Source organism: Parasteatoda tepidariorum, chromosome 8 (assembly GCF_982258835.1).
Source record: "Parasteatoda tepidariorum strain Cologne lab strain chromosome 8, Ptep-v5.0, whole genome shotgun sequence".
In the NCBI taxonomy this organism is placed as follows: domain Eukaryota; kingdom Metazoa; phylum Arthropoda; class Arachnida; order Araneae; family Theridiidae; genus Parasteatoda; species Parasteatoda tepidariorum.
Genome location: NC_141762.1, coordinates 18,237,593 through 18,257,643, shown reverse-complemented (window position 1 = coordinate 18,257,643; position 20,051 = coordinate 18,237,593). Strand labels below are relative to the sequence as shown.

Sequence of the window (20,051 nt, the reverse complement as noted above, 5' to 3'; positions counted from 1 at the left end):
AGAAGTTTTACAATTCTACAGACAAAACTTTTTGAATTCACTTATGCTTATTTATCAGTTAGCAATGTTAACATAACATAATAAAATTACTTTCCGAATATTATATAAAGCCAGTTAAGCTCTAAAGCTAGAAATGAATACGTTGCCGATAAATAAAATAAGCTGAAGTATAGCTAACTAATATTCATAATGATTAAGCAAACTCTTTAGTAAATCTTTAATAACTAGACTCTACGATCTGATGCGAAAGAATAATAAATCGAAAAATCATCACTTAGAACATAAACATAGCGACATATCCTCCAATTCCTTCTAACTTCCAGTAAATTTAGATATAAATATTATCTTCGTTAAAATTACAGGATTTTAACAAAGCGGAAAAATCAAAACATATTTTTCTCACTTCCTTTTTTCTTCTTTCTCAGCTGTCTAAATGAGATAAGATAGTTCACAACTGGGCAGTAAGTCCTTCATTTGACAATAGATGGCGCTGAAAGTGGCAGTGTTTTGGAATGCCACTTGCCGGATAAAATAATGTCACTTCAGTTGACAAAACTGTGGCGAAACAACTTTCTCCGGTACTTCGGGCGGGAGACAAGGTTTCGAGTTGCACTGAAGAGGTGCGCGTGTCTCCGGTTTTCCAAATTTCCGGTAAAACTGTTTGTTTATGGCTGAGGTAAGGATGTAATATTATTTGGACATCATTATTTTTCAATTTTATCTTTAATACAGATATGTGTAAAAAATTATAAATTCTATTGCTTATTAAATATATGTATATATTTTTAAATGCGATGTATATATAGGCGAGAAATTAATTTAGTTAAATAATAATAATTGAAATTGAGATTTTACTTTTCTTTCTAGTTTCTAATATGCAGAAAATTGCACAACAGTTTTAACTTTATACTAAAATATCTAAATTTTTATATTCTTTAATAATAAATAATGAAATTCATTAAAACTGAATTTAAAGAATATTGTGCAATAAAATTTCTGCACAATAATAATAAACTTTAACAATAAGTATGGAAAAATCTTTCATAACACAGCTTTATGAGTTAATAAGAAATCTGTAATATTTAGTTTTTTTTTTATAATCATAAATTATTTTATAATTATTTCATTACTTACATTTAATTATAATTATTCAAACCATTTATGGTTTAATTACCAAATTGATGGTTCAATAAAATTATTCAAACCATTGTTGATTTACATGTCTTAGAGGTTTTGGCTTCCTCCTCTTTTTTTTAAAACTTTTCTCACTATATAAGTAAATTTAAATATCAACTATAATCAAAATAGCATCATCAATAAAGTGAATGTGTTGATGTTTACTTAATTGAAAACTATTTAGATTATTTAATGAATTCAAATCAAATACATAAAATTCTGTTTCAATGCTGAAGAAAAGTTAACTTACTTAGAAAATGCGTTTAGTATTGTGATTGTACTAGATAATTATTTTGATACTTTGAAAATTATTTTTTTGATACAAGTATTTAGTCTTTATAATTAAATTATACAAGAGATTTTTAAAAGTTGCCTAGCACTTTTTCTATAATTTTGAAAAATCATATTTTTTCCAGAATTACATTTGTTTGTAATTAATATTAAGAAACCGACACTACAATTTAATAATATTCAACTAAAAATAATTGTACTATTTAATATTTGTTAACTCGATCTCTTATTTTTGCAAAGTGAGGGATTACAATATTAATTTTTACTAACATTTTTAAAGATTGAACTTTACATTTGAAATAAGATTACAATTTAAATTTACACTTAAAATAATATTTAAATTAAATTCATTTTAAATAAGTGTAAGACAGAAAAATATGTTAAATCTGATTTAAAAAATGTAATTAATGAATTTATTTAAAATTATAAATTAAGTTTGTAAAAGTTGGATCATGTGTAAAAAAATGCCTCCAAAACTTCTAAATACTGTGAGCTTTTTTAATATAACATATATATATATATATTTTAATAATGATGAGTTACATAAAATTTTCAAAATGTTTTTATTAAATGGTAAGCTTATCAAGTTTTTACCAAATGGTAACTTATTGATAAGTTGATCAGTCATATATCTTATTGGAAATCAATTGTTTAATGAGAACTGTTTGATATAACTAAAATTTTTTAATTACTATCGCAGCTTAATTCATCAAATAATCTTTCTAATTCTAGTCAAATATTTGCAGTACGTAATTGTCTTTTTTATAACTACTTTCCTAATTTGGACGCCTAAGGACGAATCTGTCTTTTAATTATGTAATATTTGCAAGTAATTTTATTTCTGTAACATAGTTTGTTTAGGGAAAAAAATAGTTTAAACAATACAGAGTCATCCAAGAACAAATTCAGACAGCTAAATTGTCGAATTTTTATTCGATAAATCGTTAGTAAAATTATGTTGTGAATGACAATTCGAAAAAATAATGGTATTTAAATTAAATGACACAACACATTTTTTTGAGTTTTGAAATAACGCATTATGCAGATTTTTGCGAAATAAATTTTAAAGAAAGCAACTTTTATAATGGTTTTTATCAAACTAAAACTATCTTACAGCTGATTCTGAAGTATACTCTTTTTTAGGATTTGATTTTTTGTTCTATATGAGCTGCTTTTAAATTATTGCACCTTTTTAATATTAGTGGCTTTTAAGCAATATTTTAAAGAGAATTAAATAAACTCTTAGTGAAATAAATTTTTATTTCTTATTGATAGGTTATACTTTGATATTGAGTACAGAGAAATTATTTACTTGCATTAATATGCTTCTTTCCTTTATTTTAAACGATCTGAATGTCCGTTCTTCGTACGGTGTGAGTCCCGCAGTGGACTGATCGTTAAGACACGGTTCCCAGCAGATCACCGATGTCAAGCATCACTGGCTGCGGTCAGTGTGCGGGTGGGTGACCACTTGGATCAGCCTGCGTAGGGACCGAGGGTGTGCGGTATTGGTCCTCGTTAAACTGTTCTACCGTAAAGTGCTCAATTTCGCGTGCAGGTCGTCGAGCTACCGAAGCGGAGGTCCCATGCCCTCCGCAGAGGATCAAAATTATGATGGCATGTCTTCGGATCATCCTTAGGGATGTTTCCCAGACCGTCGCCAATAGCCCATTGTGCAGCTCTAGTGCGACGTAAATGAACAACAACATCGTACGGTGTGAAAAAAAAGTAAATGATCAATATATCCGTATTATTCATCACTACGAAATCATACCCAGAACTGAAAGATGTATAAACGACGTAATAGTGCTAAAAGATTTTCCTTTATTTTATTACATTCCTGCTAGCATATTTTTAGAAGTGAAAGATGTCTTTAGAAGTTATTCTCATAACGCTAAAAGATTTCCCTTTTTTTATTATTATTCCTGGTAGCATGTTTTTAAAAGCAAAAGATGTCTTTAGTTGTTCATCTCATAACGCTAAAAGATTTTCCTTTTTTTTATTACTATTCCTGGTAGCATGTTTTTAGAAGCAAAAGATGTTTCTGGAAGTTCATCTCTTCATTGTTTTTAGAAGTTCATCTCATGAAGCTAAAATATTTTCCTTTCTTTATTACCGTCATTGGTAGCATGTTTTCAGAAGCAAAATATATTTTTAGAAGTTCATCTTTTCCTTGCTTTTAAAAGTTCATCTCATAACCCTGAAAGATTTTCATATTTTTTTATTACCATTATTGATAGCATGTTTTTAGAAGCAAAAGATGATTTTAGAATTTCATGTCTTCATTGTTTTTAGAAGTTCATCTCATAACGCTAAAAGATATTCCTTTTTATTACTACCATTCTTGGTAGCATATTTTTAGAAGCAAAAGATGTTTTTAGAAGTTCATCTCTTCATTTTTTTTAGAAGTTCATCTCTTCAAGGTAAAGATTAATTATATTCAGTATCATTTTGCATAAAGCTATTCGTCGATATCAACTCCGGTCAATCAAAATTTATCATAATCAACAATTTTTTTCAAGTACCAATCCTTTATTTTTGCCCTTCCCGTTGGCTTTTTATTTTCATATTTATCAAATCATATTTTTAGAAGCTCATTCTTGCGAGAAAAAGATATTTATATTTAGTAACATTTGGCATGGTGTTATTGCTCGATGTCAACTCCTCATAGGCGAAAATTACCATAATTAACAATTCTCTAGATAACATATCATTTTTCGTGGGTCGCAAAAACTTATTTTCACAGAGCCAATTTTATTTTCTTGATACCAACTGTAGTTTATTTAGTATTTATACCAGTATTTATAGCATAATACACAGTAGCGCCAATAATAATAAGGCGATTTTTTATAGTTTTTCTAGAGGAATAAATACCTTTTCTCCTTTAATTTAGCTTTTTAGTGCAAAATTTATTTTTATTTCAGTCTGCAAAAATTAATAATTAATAAATTATGATTCGCTACAATATGGCAATTTTTACTGTCTATACACACAAATAAGTGCCCTTTCTTCTCTAATTTAGCATCTTAATAAAAAAAAATTTTTCATTTCAATTTGTACTTATTGCTAAAATTAATTTTAGTTCGAGGAAATAATTTGTAGCGACAATAATAAGTTTTGGCTCTTATTTCGAATGCTGTAAAAATTCTTCAAGCTATTATTGAAGCTATCAATGCTTAATTAAATGTGGTATTAAATACTCCTGGTATTTCTGTTATAAATACTGAGGTAATGAGAACCCATTACACCAAGGTGCGTAAAATAGGTATTATGGTAATAGATTTTTTTCCGCCCTCTGAAACTGATAAGTACCCTTATATCACCATCCTACACATTTATGGTACCTAATATACAACTTTTATTTTCCATTATTTTAGTATTATGGCTTCAGAATGTTATATTTATCATAATCTGAGTTAGGAGTTCAACTCACTATAAGAAAGATAAATTATAGATATAGTATAATTTAAAATGTGATGTTCAGAATTTAACATAATTTTTCAATGAGTCAATACTTCAATACTTTAATTCTGTTTCATTAGTTCTCGTTGAGTTTCTATTAAGTTTATAGTGACACGCTTTATTAATGCGTAAATATCAATAAACTCGTGATTTCAAATAGCTTTCCGTAGAGCCCCTGAATTAGTATAGTATAGTAGCCTTATAGCTTTAAAAATACGAAATCGGTGACGTCATCACCATACATTCTGAAATTACTTACGTTGATTTTATTTGTGACAACCTAAAATATGAAACCAGAGATAATTATTCCTAAGAGCGTTTGATAAAAGTACTTTTTGATTTATTAGAGCGTCAAGTTAGTAAATCTATTCTAACTATTCACTTTATTCTAAATTATTGTTCTAATCAATCAAAATAACCTTATTATAAATTATTATTCCAATCTTATTCTAAAATATTATGTCATTTTTTAAATATTATGTCATTTTTTAAATATTATGTCATTTTTTAAATATTATGTCATTTTTTAAATATTATGTCATTTTTTAAATATTATGTTATTCTAAAATATTGTAGTCGTCAGTCCAAATCACCTTATTCTAAAATATTGTTCTAATCTTATTCTAAAGTATTAAGCTATTCTGATGTATTTACACCGAATTTGGTGCGAATCAGTTCTGAATAGCAGGTTTTTTAATCGTACATGCACACATAGATGCATATTAACATTCAGCTTTATTTATATAGTTGAAACAAATGTTATGTTTTTCATGAATGTTTGATTTCCCGAAAATGATGTCTCCGGGGCGAAACTAAACTAAACTCAGTGGCGCGACAGCCCATAGAGGGTCAAGGCCTACTGTGCCCATCTCAGTTTTCTTCGTGACCTTGGGCTCTGGGGTGCAGGAGCAAATATTCCGGTCAGGTGGTCAGCCGAACGCGGAACCCCCAGTGTTATGTCTCCGGCTCTAAATGGTTAAAAAATGAAGAAATTAAAAAAAAAAATGCGTTTAAATATTGTAGAAGTTTAAAGTTTTTCCTAATATAGTTATTTTAATTTTTCAGTATAGTCAATTCATTCATTATTTATGATCAATTCTTTTTAATACTGATCTCCATTAGCGGCCAACTAGCCATCCTCTTTGATTGTGTGAATTTCAAATACTTCAAGATTTAAAATCGTCAAGTCAACAAACTAGCTAACTTTTTAAGCCGCAGTAGAAACAGTTTTATTCATTCGTGCAAAAGGTTTAATTAACTATATTAGATTCAATTAAATTTTTTTTTTAGAAAAGTAATTTAAAAAAAAACTTAACATAGCAGTCCTGAACAATAACAGTTTTTGAAAAAATTATTTCCTCGACTAATATCACGTATTTTAAGTGGAAGTTGAAGTACTTTTATTTATGTCGAATTAGCGACGATACGGGAATCATCCCTGGGGATGATCCGAAGCGATGTCATTACGATTTTTATCCCCTGAACAGAGGATGGATCTCACAATTTCGCAACCACTCAATTTGTGAGAGAAGAAAAGTACTTTACGGTAGAACAGTTTAACCATGATCTATACCACGCTCTCTCGGTCTTTTCGCATGCTGATCAAAGCGGTCATCCGCCAGATCACTGACCACATGCAGTTATGCTTGACTGCTGTGATCTATTGGGTTCCGTGTTTGACGATCAGTAATCTATGGAGCAACACATTCTAACATTTTATTAAAAATGTAAGTGCTAATTAGCTTCTCAAAACAAATTCACCCTTTTGTTAAATTGAAACTTTACACATGCTTGCAATCGTCGTTGTGTTGGCGATTGAAACGTTGTTTTGCAAGTCAATGGCTCTAATTTAAGCAATGACTTAATTTTATTAATTTGGCCTTTAACTAGAAAAAACATGGATGATAGATAATAAAAATAGTGCATTTTAGAAGCGAAAAATTGAATCAATAAAGTATAATTTAGATTATTAGCGCTTTTGCAGAACTTAAGGAGAGCATAGCAAGAAAGATTAGTATTTCGTTTAAAAAAGTTCTTCCTTGCACTCATCTGCTACGTTTAAATGTATATAAAAAGGGACTTTTGTTTTCAGGTAGCTTTTGTATTGAAATTTCGAACGCCAAGCACTTTTTATTAAAATAACCTTTTTAATTCAATTGAAATCCAAGAATGAGACTCAACCGATATAATTCTCTTAAATGTGCGCATTAATATACATAGTTCACGTGTATTTAATATACCTAGTGAGAAACTAGGCATTTAATATGCTACGTAAAGTTAGCTAAAACTATTTTTAAACAATTTATTTTGAAGATGAATTGAAATCAAATCCTCAAACGGGCTTCCCCATCACCTAGGATCAAATAATTTTCGTTCAGCTCCTAAACTTTAAACTCCTAAATCAGAACATCATTAAAGTCGCAAAATTACTATTGATTTTCAGATCTGATTACCCTACTTTAAATGGAATCGAAGTATAGAAACAAACCTAAAGTAGTTGAGATTAAACTTCACATAGTTGAACCAGATATTAATGTAGTGGTTTGGTGAATAAAGATTGCTTCCATCTCATTTTTAAATAAAATTTATTTACAAAAAAAAAATAAAAATAAATAAAAAGCATTATACTAAGGCGAATTTTAAAACTATAACAATTATTTTTACTAATATTTTCCTTAGATTTATGTTTTTTTTTCTTCAGAAATGTGCCAGATCATCTTTTAAAATAACCAGACATATTTATCAATATTAACATAGTATTTATGTAATTATTGTGCGAAATGAGCGTTAAGTACTTTTTATCTCTTGGAGACAGTACTGTGGCGATATTTAGCCATATGAAAGAGGAATAATAAAATCTCAAGTGGTGTTTGGTGTTTTTCTACTAGATCACGAAAATAAAGTGTCATTGTCTTAAGTTTCTAACTATATATATACATATATATATATATATATATATATATATATATATATATATATATATATATATATATATATATATATATATATATATATATAACAGGTTAATGTATAATAACAGGTAAAATGTATTATTTTTTTATAAAAATTCTTTTATAAACCGCCAATTACGCGAGAGAGTTCCACGTAGATAAAATATATTATAATCAATTGCTTTTTTTTAAATTGTAGTAAATTTTATGAGGCCAGACAATGCACAGCGTCGAACAATAACTTTTGAAATATTAAAAAATTAGGTGACTAACGCACCGTGTCTTTTCTTTATATCTAAACTGTGCTTTTTCTTTTAATTAAATTTAGCGCCGTTTTTATAATTAGAATGGATTATGCTGGTTACAGATAAGCAAAATTTAAGCTAATGGTCTTATCTGCGTTACATCAGTTATAAAAAATAGCATATTGTTAAATGAATGAATAATCATGAATGACTGTTACAATAGTTTTGAAAAATAGTATATTGCTATCAAAATAACATTAATTCATGTGATAAGAGTAGCTTCAAAAATCAGTCATAATAGAGAGTTTTTGCTATGTTTTCTTTTATTTTTTGTTTGAATTGTTTACCACTGCGTACTCCTGACTCGGTGAGTAATCAATTTACGTGTGTTTAGCTAAGCTGTAGAATGTTGCTAAGAGACAGTGGGTTCATGAACTACGTAATTTTAAGAATCACCGCAGTGAGGTATTAAATCATATACACTAACTTTAGCGAATTATTATCAATCTAAGATTGAATGTAACGTTACAAATAAGGATTTCAGAATTCGAGGAGATGCTTCATTCTAGGTCTTATAAAAATATGATAAAAAAATCCCTTGCATAGATATCAAAGAAGAACACAAAAAAAATTTAAGAAAGATTTTAAAAATAAAACCCAAAGTAGAACGAATAAAGAAAACAGAGAGAGAGAAAGAGAGATATCGTTTCATTTATAATCAAGGTACAAAAATAGATCTTCAATTCCAAAAAAAACTTCAATTATCATGTCAAAATTCAATGATCTGAATTATTCATTGCCTACCTTTTTAGGAGCACATTTTCAGACATTAAAAGTCTTGTAAAATTTGATTTACTTTTAATTCGATTGAAAATAATATAAGCAGTACTTTTTTCTACCCTTTGCAATTGAATTTAGATTATGTATAGTTGCCATAATGGTTGAAATTAAGTTTTGTTAAATGAAAGTTATTTAGAGGATAATGAAAAAAAAGTATATTTAAAAAAAACGCTATTAAATAAACGTGAAATTCGTAAAATTTTACTTATTGCTGAAGCTCATTAACTTAAACGAACAGAATTGTTCAATATTATAAGATCAGTTTAGTAATTTCGTAGCTGTGATTGAAAGTCGACGATTGGAATGGTAGAACAGTTTTGGCAGCTGGGAGTAGATACATGAGTGGAATGTTAAAAAAAAACTTTGGAACCTGAGAGTAGACATACGACGCGAATGATAAAAAAAACTTTGGTCGATGAGAATGGACATACGTTTGGAATTTTAAAACAGTTCTGGTAGTTGGGAGTAGACATATGACCGGAAAGATAACAAAAAAAAAAGAAAAACTTTGGAGACTGAGAGTAGACATACGACGTGAATGGTGAAACTGTTTTGGTAGTTAAGAGTCGACATATGATTAGAAGGATAAAAAAAAGAAAAACTTTGGAGACTGAAGGTAGACATACGACGTGAATGGTTAAGCAGTTCTGGTAGTTAGGAGTAGACATATGACTGGAAAGATAACAAAAAAAAAAGAAAAATATCGGAGACTGAGAGTAGACATATGACGTGAATGGTTAAACAGTTCTGGTAGTTGGGAGTAGATCTATGACTGGAAAGATAGAAAAAAAGAAGAAAAACTTTGGAGACTGAGAGTAGACATACGACGTGAATGGTTAAACAGTTTTGGTAGCTGGGGGTAGATATATGACTAGAACGGTAAAGATGGCTTAGGTGAAGGAGAGTAGACACCATGAAGGGTAAAGTTAAATTGTGGTTGCTCACTAAATAATTTACTACAAATTTCTTACAATATTTTACTTTTCTTTTTAAACTGACGTTAAATAGCTGATTCATATCAAGTAAGCGTCATCCGATGCTTAATTCAGTAAACTTCTACATATTTGGATTCATCTTTTGAGGAAATTCGCCTTTGGACAGGATTTGGGTGAAATTAACCTCCACTTGTGTTACATAGAGAAGCAAACCACGAAAATCTGTCATGACCAGTCTGATAGAAAAAAAGACTCTAACCCACATTTTGTCTACGTCAAGTCGTTGTCCATTGCGTGCCAGGATTAATACGTGGCTCGACCAAACATCGCTGAGATTTAAAACAGTTTTGCCTCGTTGTGAAGCTCTTGCACTATTCTCTAAGATATTCCGGTAGTGGCACAATATTTGGCAATTTTCTGCTAATCTATATATATATTTCTCTTACACGGCGATAAAAAAAGGCCTCATTACAAATCTCCGAATGGCAACGCTAGAAAATCAACCAATAATTGCAGCCAAAAATGTCACATGCCAAATCTAGATTGGGTGGCTCAACATATAGCGCTTCTAAAAACGGAAACTGAAATAACCAGAGTGTAAAATATTTTGTGCTTATGCGCATCGTATTTTTTGTTAAATAATTTATTTATTATATATCAGTTTATAGATGGTAACGAGAAGAGTTTTGTGGTTGCTATGGTGACTAATTAGAAGGTAAATTGTTTTTTTGAGTGAGTGTGAGATTTGTTTTTTGGAACTGCGATGCTGTAATTTTATTGTTTACTTAATAAACCTTCCTTTTATATTAAACGTGATAGAAGTTTCCTTAATTATTTGATTTGAAGTCCTTGGAGTTTTATTTGAGGTCAGTTTATTTTGTATTTTTTGACAAGAGAGAGCATTCTCACCAAACGAGATTTCTTCCGAAATTCAATGTTTTGTTTATGCAGGGTTTTTCCATTGCAATTTCTCTTATTTAAATTTTTAATAGACTTAATTATAGCCAAAATTTTAACCTTTTCAAAGAGATATCAGTTTTAGAAATTTTATCTTAAGATTTTATACTATAGCACATTTCTAATAGGTTTAACGAAGTACATGTCATTTATTTGAATTCAAATTTATTTTAATGACTTAGTATTTACTAAAAAGATGTAATTTTTTTAAAAAAAAAAAAGTTGTTATATGGATTTGAATGATTGTTTTGAATTCTTAGAATTTTGTGCATTTGCAATGTACCTAAGTTAGTAGCGAGCGAAGCGAGCTTGGTTTGCGATGCAAACCATATAAGATTGCGTAGCAATTTTCGGGGGTTGGCGAGCGTTAGCGAGCAGGGGGCACAGCCCACTAGTTTAATTTAATATTTTTGCAATTTTATTGAACATGTAATTTGAGATGTTTTAAAGAAACAATAAAAATGATTTTTTTTTAAAAAAATAAATCCTATTCTTTAATTTATCATATTTTGTAGATTACTTAAATTAGTGATTGCAATTTCACTTATTTCTATGCAGTGTAACTGAGGGGAATTAATCGAAGTATAAATATCACTGGATAATGCTTCGAATTTTTTAATCGGATAACCTTTTAAGTATGCAAATATTATTAATTTTCGATCGAATCCATTAGCCGACAATGTTCTCTATTTAAAAGCGCCTTTTTTTAAATTCCAACTTGATTATTTCATTCTTATCATTTATTTTGAAAAATTAGGGCCACAGATAGTAGCTTGTACTAGAAAATGTCCACTTTGATTAAATAGAAATGTTATAACACACATTCAAGTTTCTTCACCAATGCTAAACATCAGATTTATATCCCTCGGAAAGAGATAGACTAAATGTAATCATTTATTTGAATATAGTTGCATACTACAAGCAATCATTTTCTCTAAAATCACGTAGAAGTACACGTGTGAGTCATTTAGAAAATAATATCTTGTAAGTATTTTCTTAAAGATAACTCCAATAGAGATAATCTTTGTAAGTTCAGCGAATGCACTTGGAGATAGTATTTTCCCTCTCATTAAGAGACGGATTTACAAAGAAGCTTACTGAAGTGAGCTACTTAATTAAGAAAATCTTTACCACGACCTCTAATCACCCGTCAGCCGCTTACTGATTTTAGTGAGGTGTCCTATAATCTAGCCGCACTTTCTTCGGATTTAGTCTAGGCTTTAAGCTTCTAATTAAGTGTTTCACTCAAAAACTATATAGAAGATTCGTGGATGAAGAAAAAAAATGTGTACTAGTTTACATTGCATGTAGCTAATCCTGAAAAACTCATTATTTTAACAATGTGCTTATGACATGATTATACATAATTCATGAAACTAGTATGATAAATATAAATATTATTTTTAATGAGGGATTTAGTTAGTATTTGTAAATACAATTTATGAGACAAATGTAAATTAATTCTGAATATTTAAGATGAAATGAATTGTTATTGAGCGTGCGTAACAAAGCAGAATAATAATTTAATATTTTAAACTCATTCCATTTTGCTGTTGTTGTTGTTGTTGTCGTGGGTCATTTAAGGCAAGGGCTGCGATTGTTCTTGTTTTCTAGTGGCGCCATCTGTGACCAAGAAGTCGAATTTTTCCACACTCGTACGTCACACCTAGGGTGGACGTATTCATATATCCGTTCATTCATCCACAGATCATAATTTTGACCTGAACCAGAGAACGATCAATCTCCAATTCTGTATCCCTAGAGGTATAATTTGTTATGGGGACATAGAAGACTTTTTGACCTGACAGATTTAACATGCAACAATCACCATTCACTACACAGGGTGTCTTCGACCGGCTGGATTCGAACTCGTTCTCATATACGCGAGTCTAGCGCCCTGCCGACCAGGATATCCATGTTCTTTATTTTGATTAAAACTTTAAAATAAACTTTACAGAACTTTAATAATGAATTATGTGATACTGAATTTAATTATAAGAAATAAGTGACTTAGCGATAGGAACTTTCTTCCATGCGTCTTACATTTTATTAAAAATGAAAAATGAATGTTCTATAAGCGATAGAAATATCTAGAAGAGCAACCTGAAAAGAAGACCTGAAATTAATTTTTTTTAACTATGAAAATCGGCTTATTTTCTAAAATACTCTCCGTTTTACTCCCCTCTATGTTATTTTCCTTAATGCTTTCTTCAATCATTCTAAACAATGAACACTTTTTTGTCACTGGGTCAGCTTTGGCATGTCCATGTTAATCAGTTCCCTGCCATGTCGTCGAAAAAAGTGTTGAACAACATCCTTAAGTAGACCACCCCCTAAACTGTAAATCTACTGTAAAGTTTCAATGAAACTCAACCAGTAACCTGTTCTATAATTCCCACCCACCATTTGGTACACATTTCTTACAAGCAGTTCCCTACGTTTAAAGAATATTTGAGAAGAAATAGAATCTAGTTCCAATGGCGAGGTGAAAAACGAGGTTAAAAGTAAATAACATGGAGGAAAGCTAGAATGACATGGGAGTTCAAATGTTTTCATAGCGCCCATGAAATGGCCTCGCCAATTATGTCGAAGATAGATTTTCCTCCTTTACAATGTTAGTAAATTTCATAATTTTAATTTTAAAAAAAATAATGAATATTTAATTTTTAAAAAAATTTAGGTAACTTGAGTATTTGCAATAGCACAAAACCCAAACTTGCTTTTTCAATATATTGGATTATTTCAAGTATATAATTCAGATATTTAACTTGGAGAAATTTTATTAATTATTATTTAGATGAGAAAAAGGAACATTAAATTTCAGAGTGTATCAAGAGAGAATATCGATGCGGAAAAAAATACATTTTAATATAAACATTAAAGCTAATTACTGATTTTAATTAGTTTACGATTTAATTTTATTGTATTTGTTTTTCTAAATTATAAATTTTCAAATTCTGATTACTAATTATTTGATAATTTTTCTCATGCTGTTAATGTAATTTATGTTATGAGAAAGTTTGCATAGATTCAAAAAGCTTTTTTTTTAATTAAACAGAAACAAATGTATTTCTTTTGTTATATTGTTTCAAATGAAACAAGCGTGATTTTCTCACAAAAACCTACTATCTTTATTTAAACAAATTAAACACACAGAGATGAATAACAAAAAAAAAATTTAATTCAACTCCATCATTTATTTAATTAAAAGTGCAATTTAGCTTTTAAAAAAGGTTATTTTTCCCCTTATGGGGTGAAAACACTAGAAATTAGATTCTCAGCTATAAATGAGATTTTATTAAAAGTTAATTTTGGAAAATTTTAACTCCAGGTGCGAAGATGTTAACTTTCTTACATTTGTTGCGAGATAAAATGCTACTTTTTAAAATACAAATGCATAAAATCTTACTCGTTCTTGTGATATAAATGCTACTTATTAAAAAATAAATGCATAAAATGTTTACTCATTAAAAAAGTATAAAATATTACTCATTGTTGTGATATAAAATGTTACTCGTTAATGTTAAATCTTGCAAAAAAAGGAATAAGAAGAAACATTCTTCTAAATTGTTCCTTAAGCATAACAAAAATGTACCATATAATAGCTAAGTTTTGAATTGTGTACTTTAACAACTTCTTTCTACATTATATGCTTTGAATAATTCCGGACAAATTACAGTAAAAAGCAAAGGCAGCTCATTTTCACCGAGAATATGTTACGGTACAAAAGTATTTTAAAAATCAAACCAAATCTTAAGTAACAATTACCGTAAATTCACTCAATCACTCCAATTAAATCTATATTACTTTAAAAATTATTATATAATATTTTACGGTAAAAATAAAATTTGTGATAAAATGGATTTTATGGATGAGACACCCAATACTCACCCTGTTGTATTGCACCCTATACTGTGTTTAATTTTACACGGTAAGCCATTCATTTCATACAATTTTGCAGCATTTTCATACACTTTAATTTTTTTTACATTCAAATTAATATTTAATACATTTTAATTTATATATTTTGTATTTTTAACTAAAATTTTCAATAACATTGTTATTTTGAAATTTTAATTATTCTCTAAATATACTTTAAAATCGGTACCTTTTTCTTTTCTAATTATACTTTTACTTTTTGCTCGTAACTTTCCTAAATCAAAACTTTTTACTGTAGTCTCAACACGTTTGCTTAAAGTACTTGTACTTTTACTCGTTACTTTTTAAAAGTAACCTTCCCGTGTGTGACCCCACACTATGATGCCACGTCCACTTTTTTACATGGGTGTTTGCGTACTTTCGGTCTAATTGTGCATGTTTTGTTTTAATCAGGTGAAATGTGACATACATAGAATATTTTGATTCAAATAGTTTGAATTAAAAAAAAATTATATAGAAAAAATGAAAAATAATATAACTTTTTCTTGTAATTTTTTGCATACAAACAGAAGGAACATGGATAAAAAAGTGTCTTTACTAAAATAAGAAAGAAATGAAGTTATTAACTAAAAACTGGAGTTTTATATACTAAATAAATAAATATAAAATATACTGCCTTAAGTTTTGTTAAGAAAATTTATTATTCTTTCAAGTGGTTTTATGAAGCTTTTATTATTTTAGATTCGATATTTATATATTTTTTTGGGTTTAGTATATTTTTTTCCTTCAAATTCCTATTGAGTTATTTTTGAAATGAAGAAGTAATTTTTTTTCATACTACATTCCTACATATTTTTCTTATCAAAAAACTTTGAAGGCCGAGTATCAAAAATGAGTTTGAACATGTTTCTTTAATAAATAGTATCAGCTGCAGAGATGTTATAGCCACAGCTGTTTAAACGTTAAATGCCCAGAACCAATAATATTAGTCTTTTTTAATTCTTCTTCCTTATAAAATATAACTCGTTCAGTAGAAGCGATATTTTTGTCAACTTGAGTGAACTTTTGTTATTAAACTTTTACGCTTGGTTAAGGGTTTTTCACTAAATACAAAACCCTATTCGAGAAATATAGATACAGATACTGTTTCTGGCAAGTATAGATATCTAGCAAATATAAATTTAGAACACTTGTCAAATTTAAGTAAATAAGTACTACTATTACTTTTATTAAGTAGCTTGCGTTTTTTGTTGGTTATAAAACATAAATTAAGAATTTCTTTGCGATTTTATTCGAAATTTGAAGAATATAATGACGGAAATCTTGTAAATGCGATTTTTTCGTAATCAATTTATGTTGTTAATTATTAATTTAAAATTACTACTATTGATTTTTATTTCATTTATTTTATTTATCTATTATTTTTTTCTAGTTATCGAAAGAATTACAAAAAAATATTTTCTCTCTTCTTTTTTCACACAACTATTTTTTGCGTGCTCTGTTTTGTAACACAAGAAAATTTTTTCATAACCTTAGATTTTGGGTTCTCAATGTAGGCTTTTTCACCCCCAGTGGGTGCAATAAACTTCTGGAGGGTCGTGGTGGCTCAGGGGATAGAGTGCTTGCCTCCCAATGAGGTGACCCGTGTTCGATCCCAGCGATAGCTGGCAGAATCGAAATCCTCACTTAGCTCGCACCAGCCAAAGTGCTGACGTAAAATATCTTCAGTGGTAGACGGATCATGGGTTCGAGTCTCCCTGCCGTCAGGCTAACCATAAGAGGTTTTCTTGGTTTTCCTCTTCATGTAACGCATATGCGGGTTTCCCTCAAAAAGTCATCCACGAAGGCGAATTTCTCCCAATACTTCATTCTGGAATTTCCTTGTCTTCTGGATTGGATTCAAAAGTGAAAGGATATGGAGTTGAGCATTGGTAACCGTAAACCCTAAATTGGGTCGGCTGTTCAACAACGGTCATAAAATAAACTTCTGCGTAGAACTTCCTCGAAGATCAGTGGTAATTTTCTAAATAAATATGCAAGTTAATTTTAAAGTTAATAATTTTACATGTTTTGCATCAAAACATCGTTTACATACGTATTGATGATTGCATTGTTCATTGATTAAAAATTACAAACCGATTTCATAGCGAAAACAAAATTTTCCCTTCCACCCAAAAACTTTGTTTAAATCCTTGGACGCTTTTGACTATTTTGTTTTTCGCTTTTTAAAATTTAAATTTTGTACTTGAATTAATTTTCTTTTCATTCATCAAGAATATGAACTAATACAGGTTTGAAAGCGGGTTTCATTTTTCAGGTTTCATTTAATTGTTCATTTCACAGGTTTCATTTTTATGAAAATATGTCTCATTCATTTCAGGTTGGACTCAAGTTTGATCGAAACAGCTCTTATACTCTCTGATTTTATTAACCATATTGAAAAAAAAAAAAATCAAATTTTATTTTTCAAGAAATTTACATTTTTCAAACTTTAATTTACTCTCCAAACTTTACTAACTCATTAAATATAAGTTTCTGAACTAATTTTTAAATACGCTTCGCCCAGTGCTATATCTTCTACAAACACTGCCAATCTGCAAGAGGACATAATTACACGGATAAACTAGATAATTTCTTCATAGATTTACATAATATACGTAGATTAATATTTAAACTACGTAGTGTGATATTTAAGTTTCAAGGAAATACATTACAGTCATTTTTATGAAAGCATCTAAACTGTTATATATTCAGAATCAAATAACGTTATAAAGTACTGGCAGTTTGAGTGTATCATCCGTGCAATCCATTTTGCCTTAAAATTCCTTTTAACCTGGGCTCGAAAAACAGCCCGTCCGCCCGTCCTCGACGGTCAAAAATTCTCCGTGGACAACGAATTTCTCGAATCCGACGTCCGCGCTGACGGCCATTTTCCCGTTCGTGATACATTTTCAATTTTTGTTATCTTACAAGAGTCTTGTAAGTTACAAGGCAGCGAAATGACCCACAATACAGCAACATACTGCGCATATATTGATGTTTTCTCTGTCTGGGAGTACTGCAGCGGTTGAAAGGGGCTTTGCAGCAATAAACTTACAAAAAAACACAATACGTACTGGTCTTAAACAAGAAGCTTTAAAAGCAATTATGAACATCTACCTAAATGGAAAACCCCTTTCAGATTTCTGTTCAGAAACCTCAGTAAATCATTGGCTTGATTGTGGAACTGGCAAACGTCATATTTGATTCATTTAAAAAACGTAGTACCCTCGGATAACTTGACATTCCAGATAACTTGATCCTTGTCATTTAAATTATTTCATAAAAGAAATACTAGGTTTTACTATTAGTAACCTACTAGTATTTGTAATCATAGTAACTACTAATTCATTGTGCAATTTATATAAATGTTTGTAATAAATAGGAGAAAATTATATTTTTATTTATTTAAAAGCGACGGGTTAGTTTCAACGGAGGACGGGTGCATTGTTGGACAAGCCGTCCTCGGGGACGGGTAAAATTTCTGAGTTTTTTCGAGCCCTGCTTTTAACATTAATTCCCTAAAATTCATGACTTATAAGTTCATTCATAAATTAATATTTGTATTTTTTACTAAATGTGTGGTTATAAGAACTATAATTGTGAAAACCAGAATTTCCTGCAAACCCTTATCACATGAATGGAAAAATTACAAAACGAATTGTTAAATAGCGTATAATTTGATTTTATTCAACAGAATTATGTTTTATTACAAGAAATGTCATTTTACCATACAGAACGGTAATTTTACCAGAATTTTTTTCTCTGTGTAGAATTCATTCTAATAGGTATCTATAGTAAACGACTTTATAATTTTCTAACAAACTTAACTAACAAACTTAATCCTTTTACTGACAAAAAAAACAAAAAAAAAACAAATTAAACTTATAAAAATCAGATATTTAGTTTATAAGTAAACATTAAAAAAAGTTTGTTTAAAATATTTTCTGATAACAAATGGTAATTAAATTCAAAAATATCGCTGAAACATCGATAGTATGTCGTCAGTTGTGTTTTACAGTTTTTTCTATATGTTCAATCTCAGAAGAAAAAAAACATTTCATTTGGAGCACTGAATTTGAAGTTTACTAAATCGCTTGATAATTTATGACTTACTGTTGTGTCGCTAAGCAGTTTTATTTGGCATGTTTTGGCGCTTTATCAAAGCTGACTTCCTTTGTTAAAGTATTAAATACGGCCTAAAGATTTCCAACATTTAGAGAACTCAACTTTTATCTTTATTTCTTTTGCAGTATTTGAGAAGATTATCTAGACAGACCTAGTTTCTTAAGAAAATAAATGAAAACAAATGCCAATTATGATTATAATAAATCCAGAAAAAAATTATTTATACATTTCTCTTTCTAGCGTCATACATTATGGGATAGTAGTAAATTGGTAAATAATATCAGTTTTACTTCAGTTTCATTGGTAAATAATATCAGTTTCAGACGTAAAAACTTATTACTTTTTTCTTGAATTAGTTCGTAAATATATATTTTTGATTTGCTTTCTCGATACAATTCTTTATTACAACTCTTTTACAAAATAAAAAATTCTACAAAATGTTTTGATTTATTTAATTTTTTTCTAAATAGAAGCGTATTTTAACACAATATTTTGCTGGTTTTATAGGATTTATTTTTCACAAAAAGAAAAAAAAACTATATGTAAAGCATTAATATACTAAGCTAAGAAGCATTGAATTTTTACTAAGACTACAGGGATCGAAATTGTTTCGGGGCAAAATAGGTCAAGCTTTGTTTTTCTTAAACTGTCTTCATAAAAGTTAAAAGCTTTTTAATGATTTACTTTAAAGTGTTAAAAAATAATTTTATACTCAGCTTTGTTTTAAAAGCGACATAAAAACGCACTTTCATTCTCTACTTTTTTTCTCTCGTAATTTTAATTTGGAGAAATGAATTGTACTGGTTTAACAATTAAAATAATACACTACTTTTGTGATAAAGTGCTAAAGATGCAGAAATACCATTGAAATAACATTTCGTTGAAGCATTTTTTTTTCTCGCAACACGAAATGAATTTTCATGATTTCGCTGATGGCATCACTTTATTTTACGTTTTTTAAGCGGAGCTTAAAAATACAAGAGAGTTAATTAAAGTTTTTATTATGATTTAAAACTATTTATCTCTTCTTACTGTTGTATTTAAAAGTACATACTACAGTGTTTTTCACAAACTTAGTAAAAACATTGTGCATTTATAAGACATAAGCATCGTATCTTGCTTTAATGGGATACCTGCAAAAGTCGTAG

General features: G+C 29.1%; 1 protein-coding gene across 1 annotated transcript in view; it reads left to right on the top strand.

Moving 5' to 3' along the window:
- Nucleotides 1-536: 536 nt before the first annotated feature.
- LOC107449468 (dopamine D2-like receptor) overlaps nucleotides 537-20,051 on the top strand; it is a 169,616-nt gene continuing 150,101 nt past the window's right edge. The window contains exon 1 of the mRNA XM_016064995.4: nucleotides 537-676. The gene's annotated coding sequence lies outside the window, so the exon portion shown is untranslated. The remainder of the gene's footprint in view (nucleotides 677-20,051) is intronic.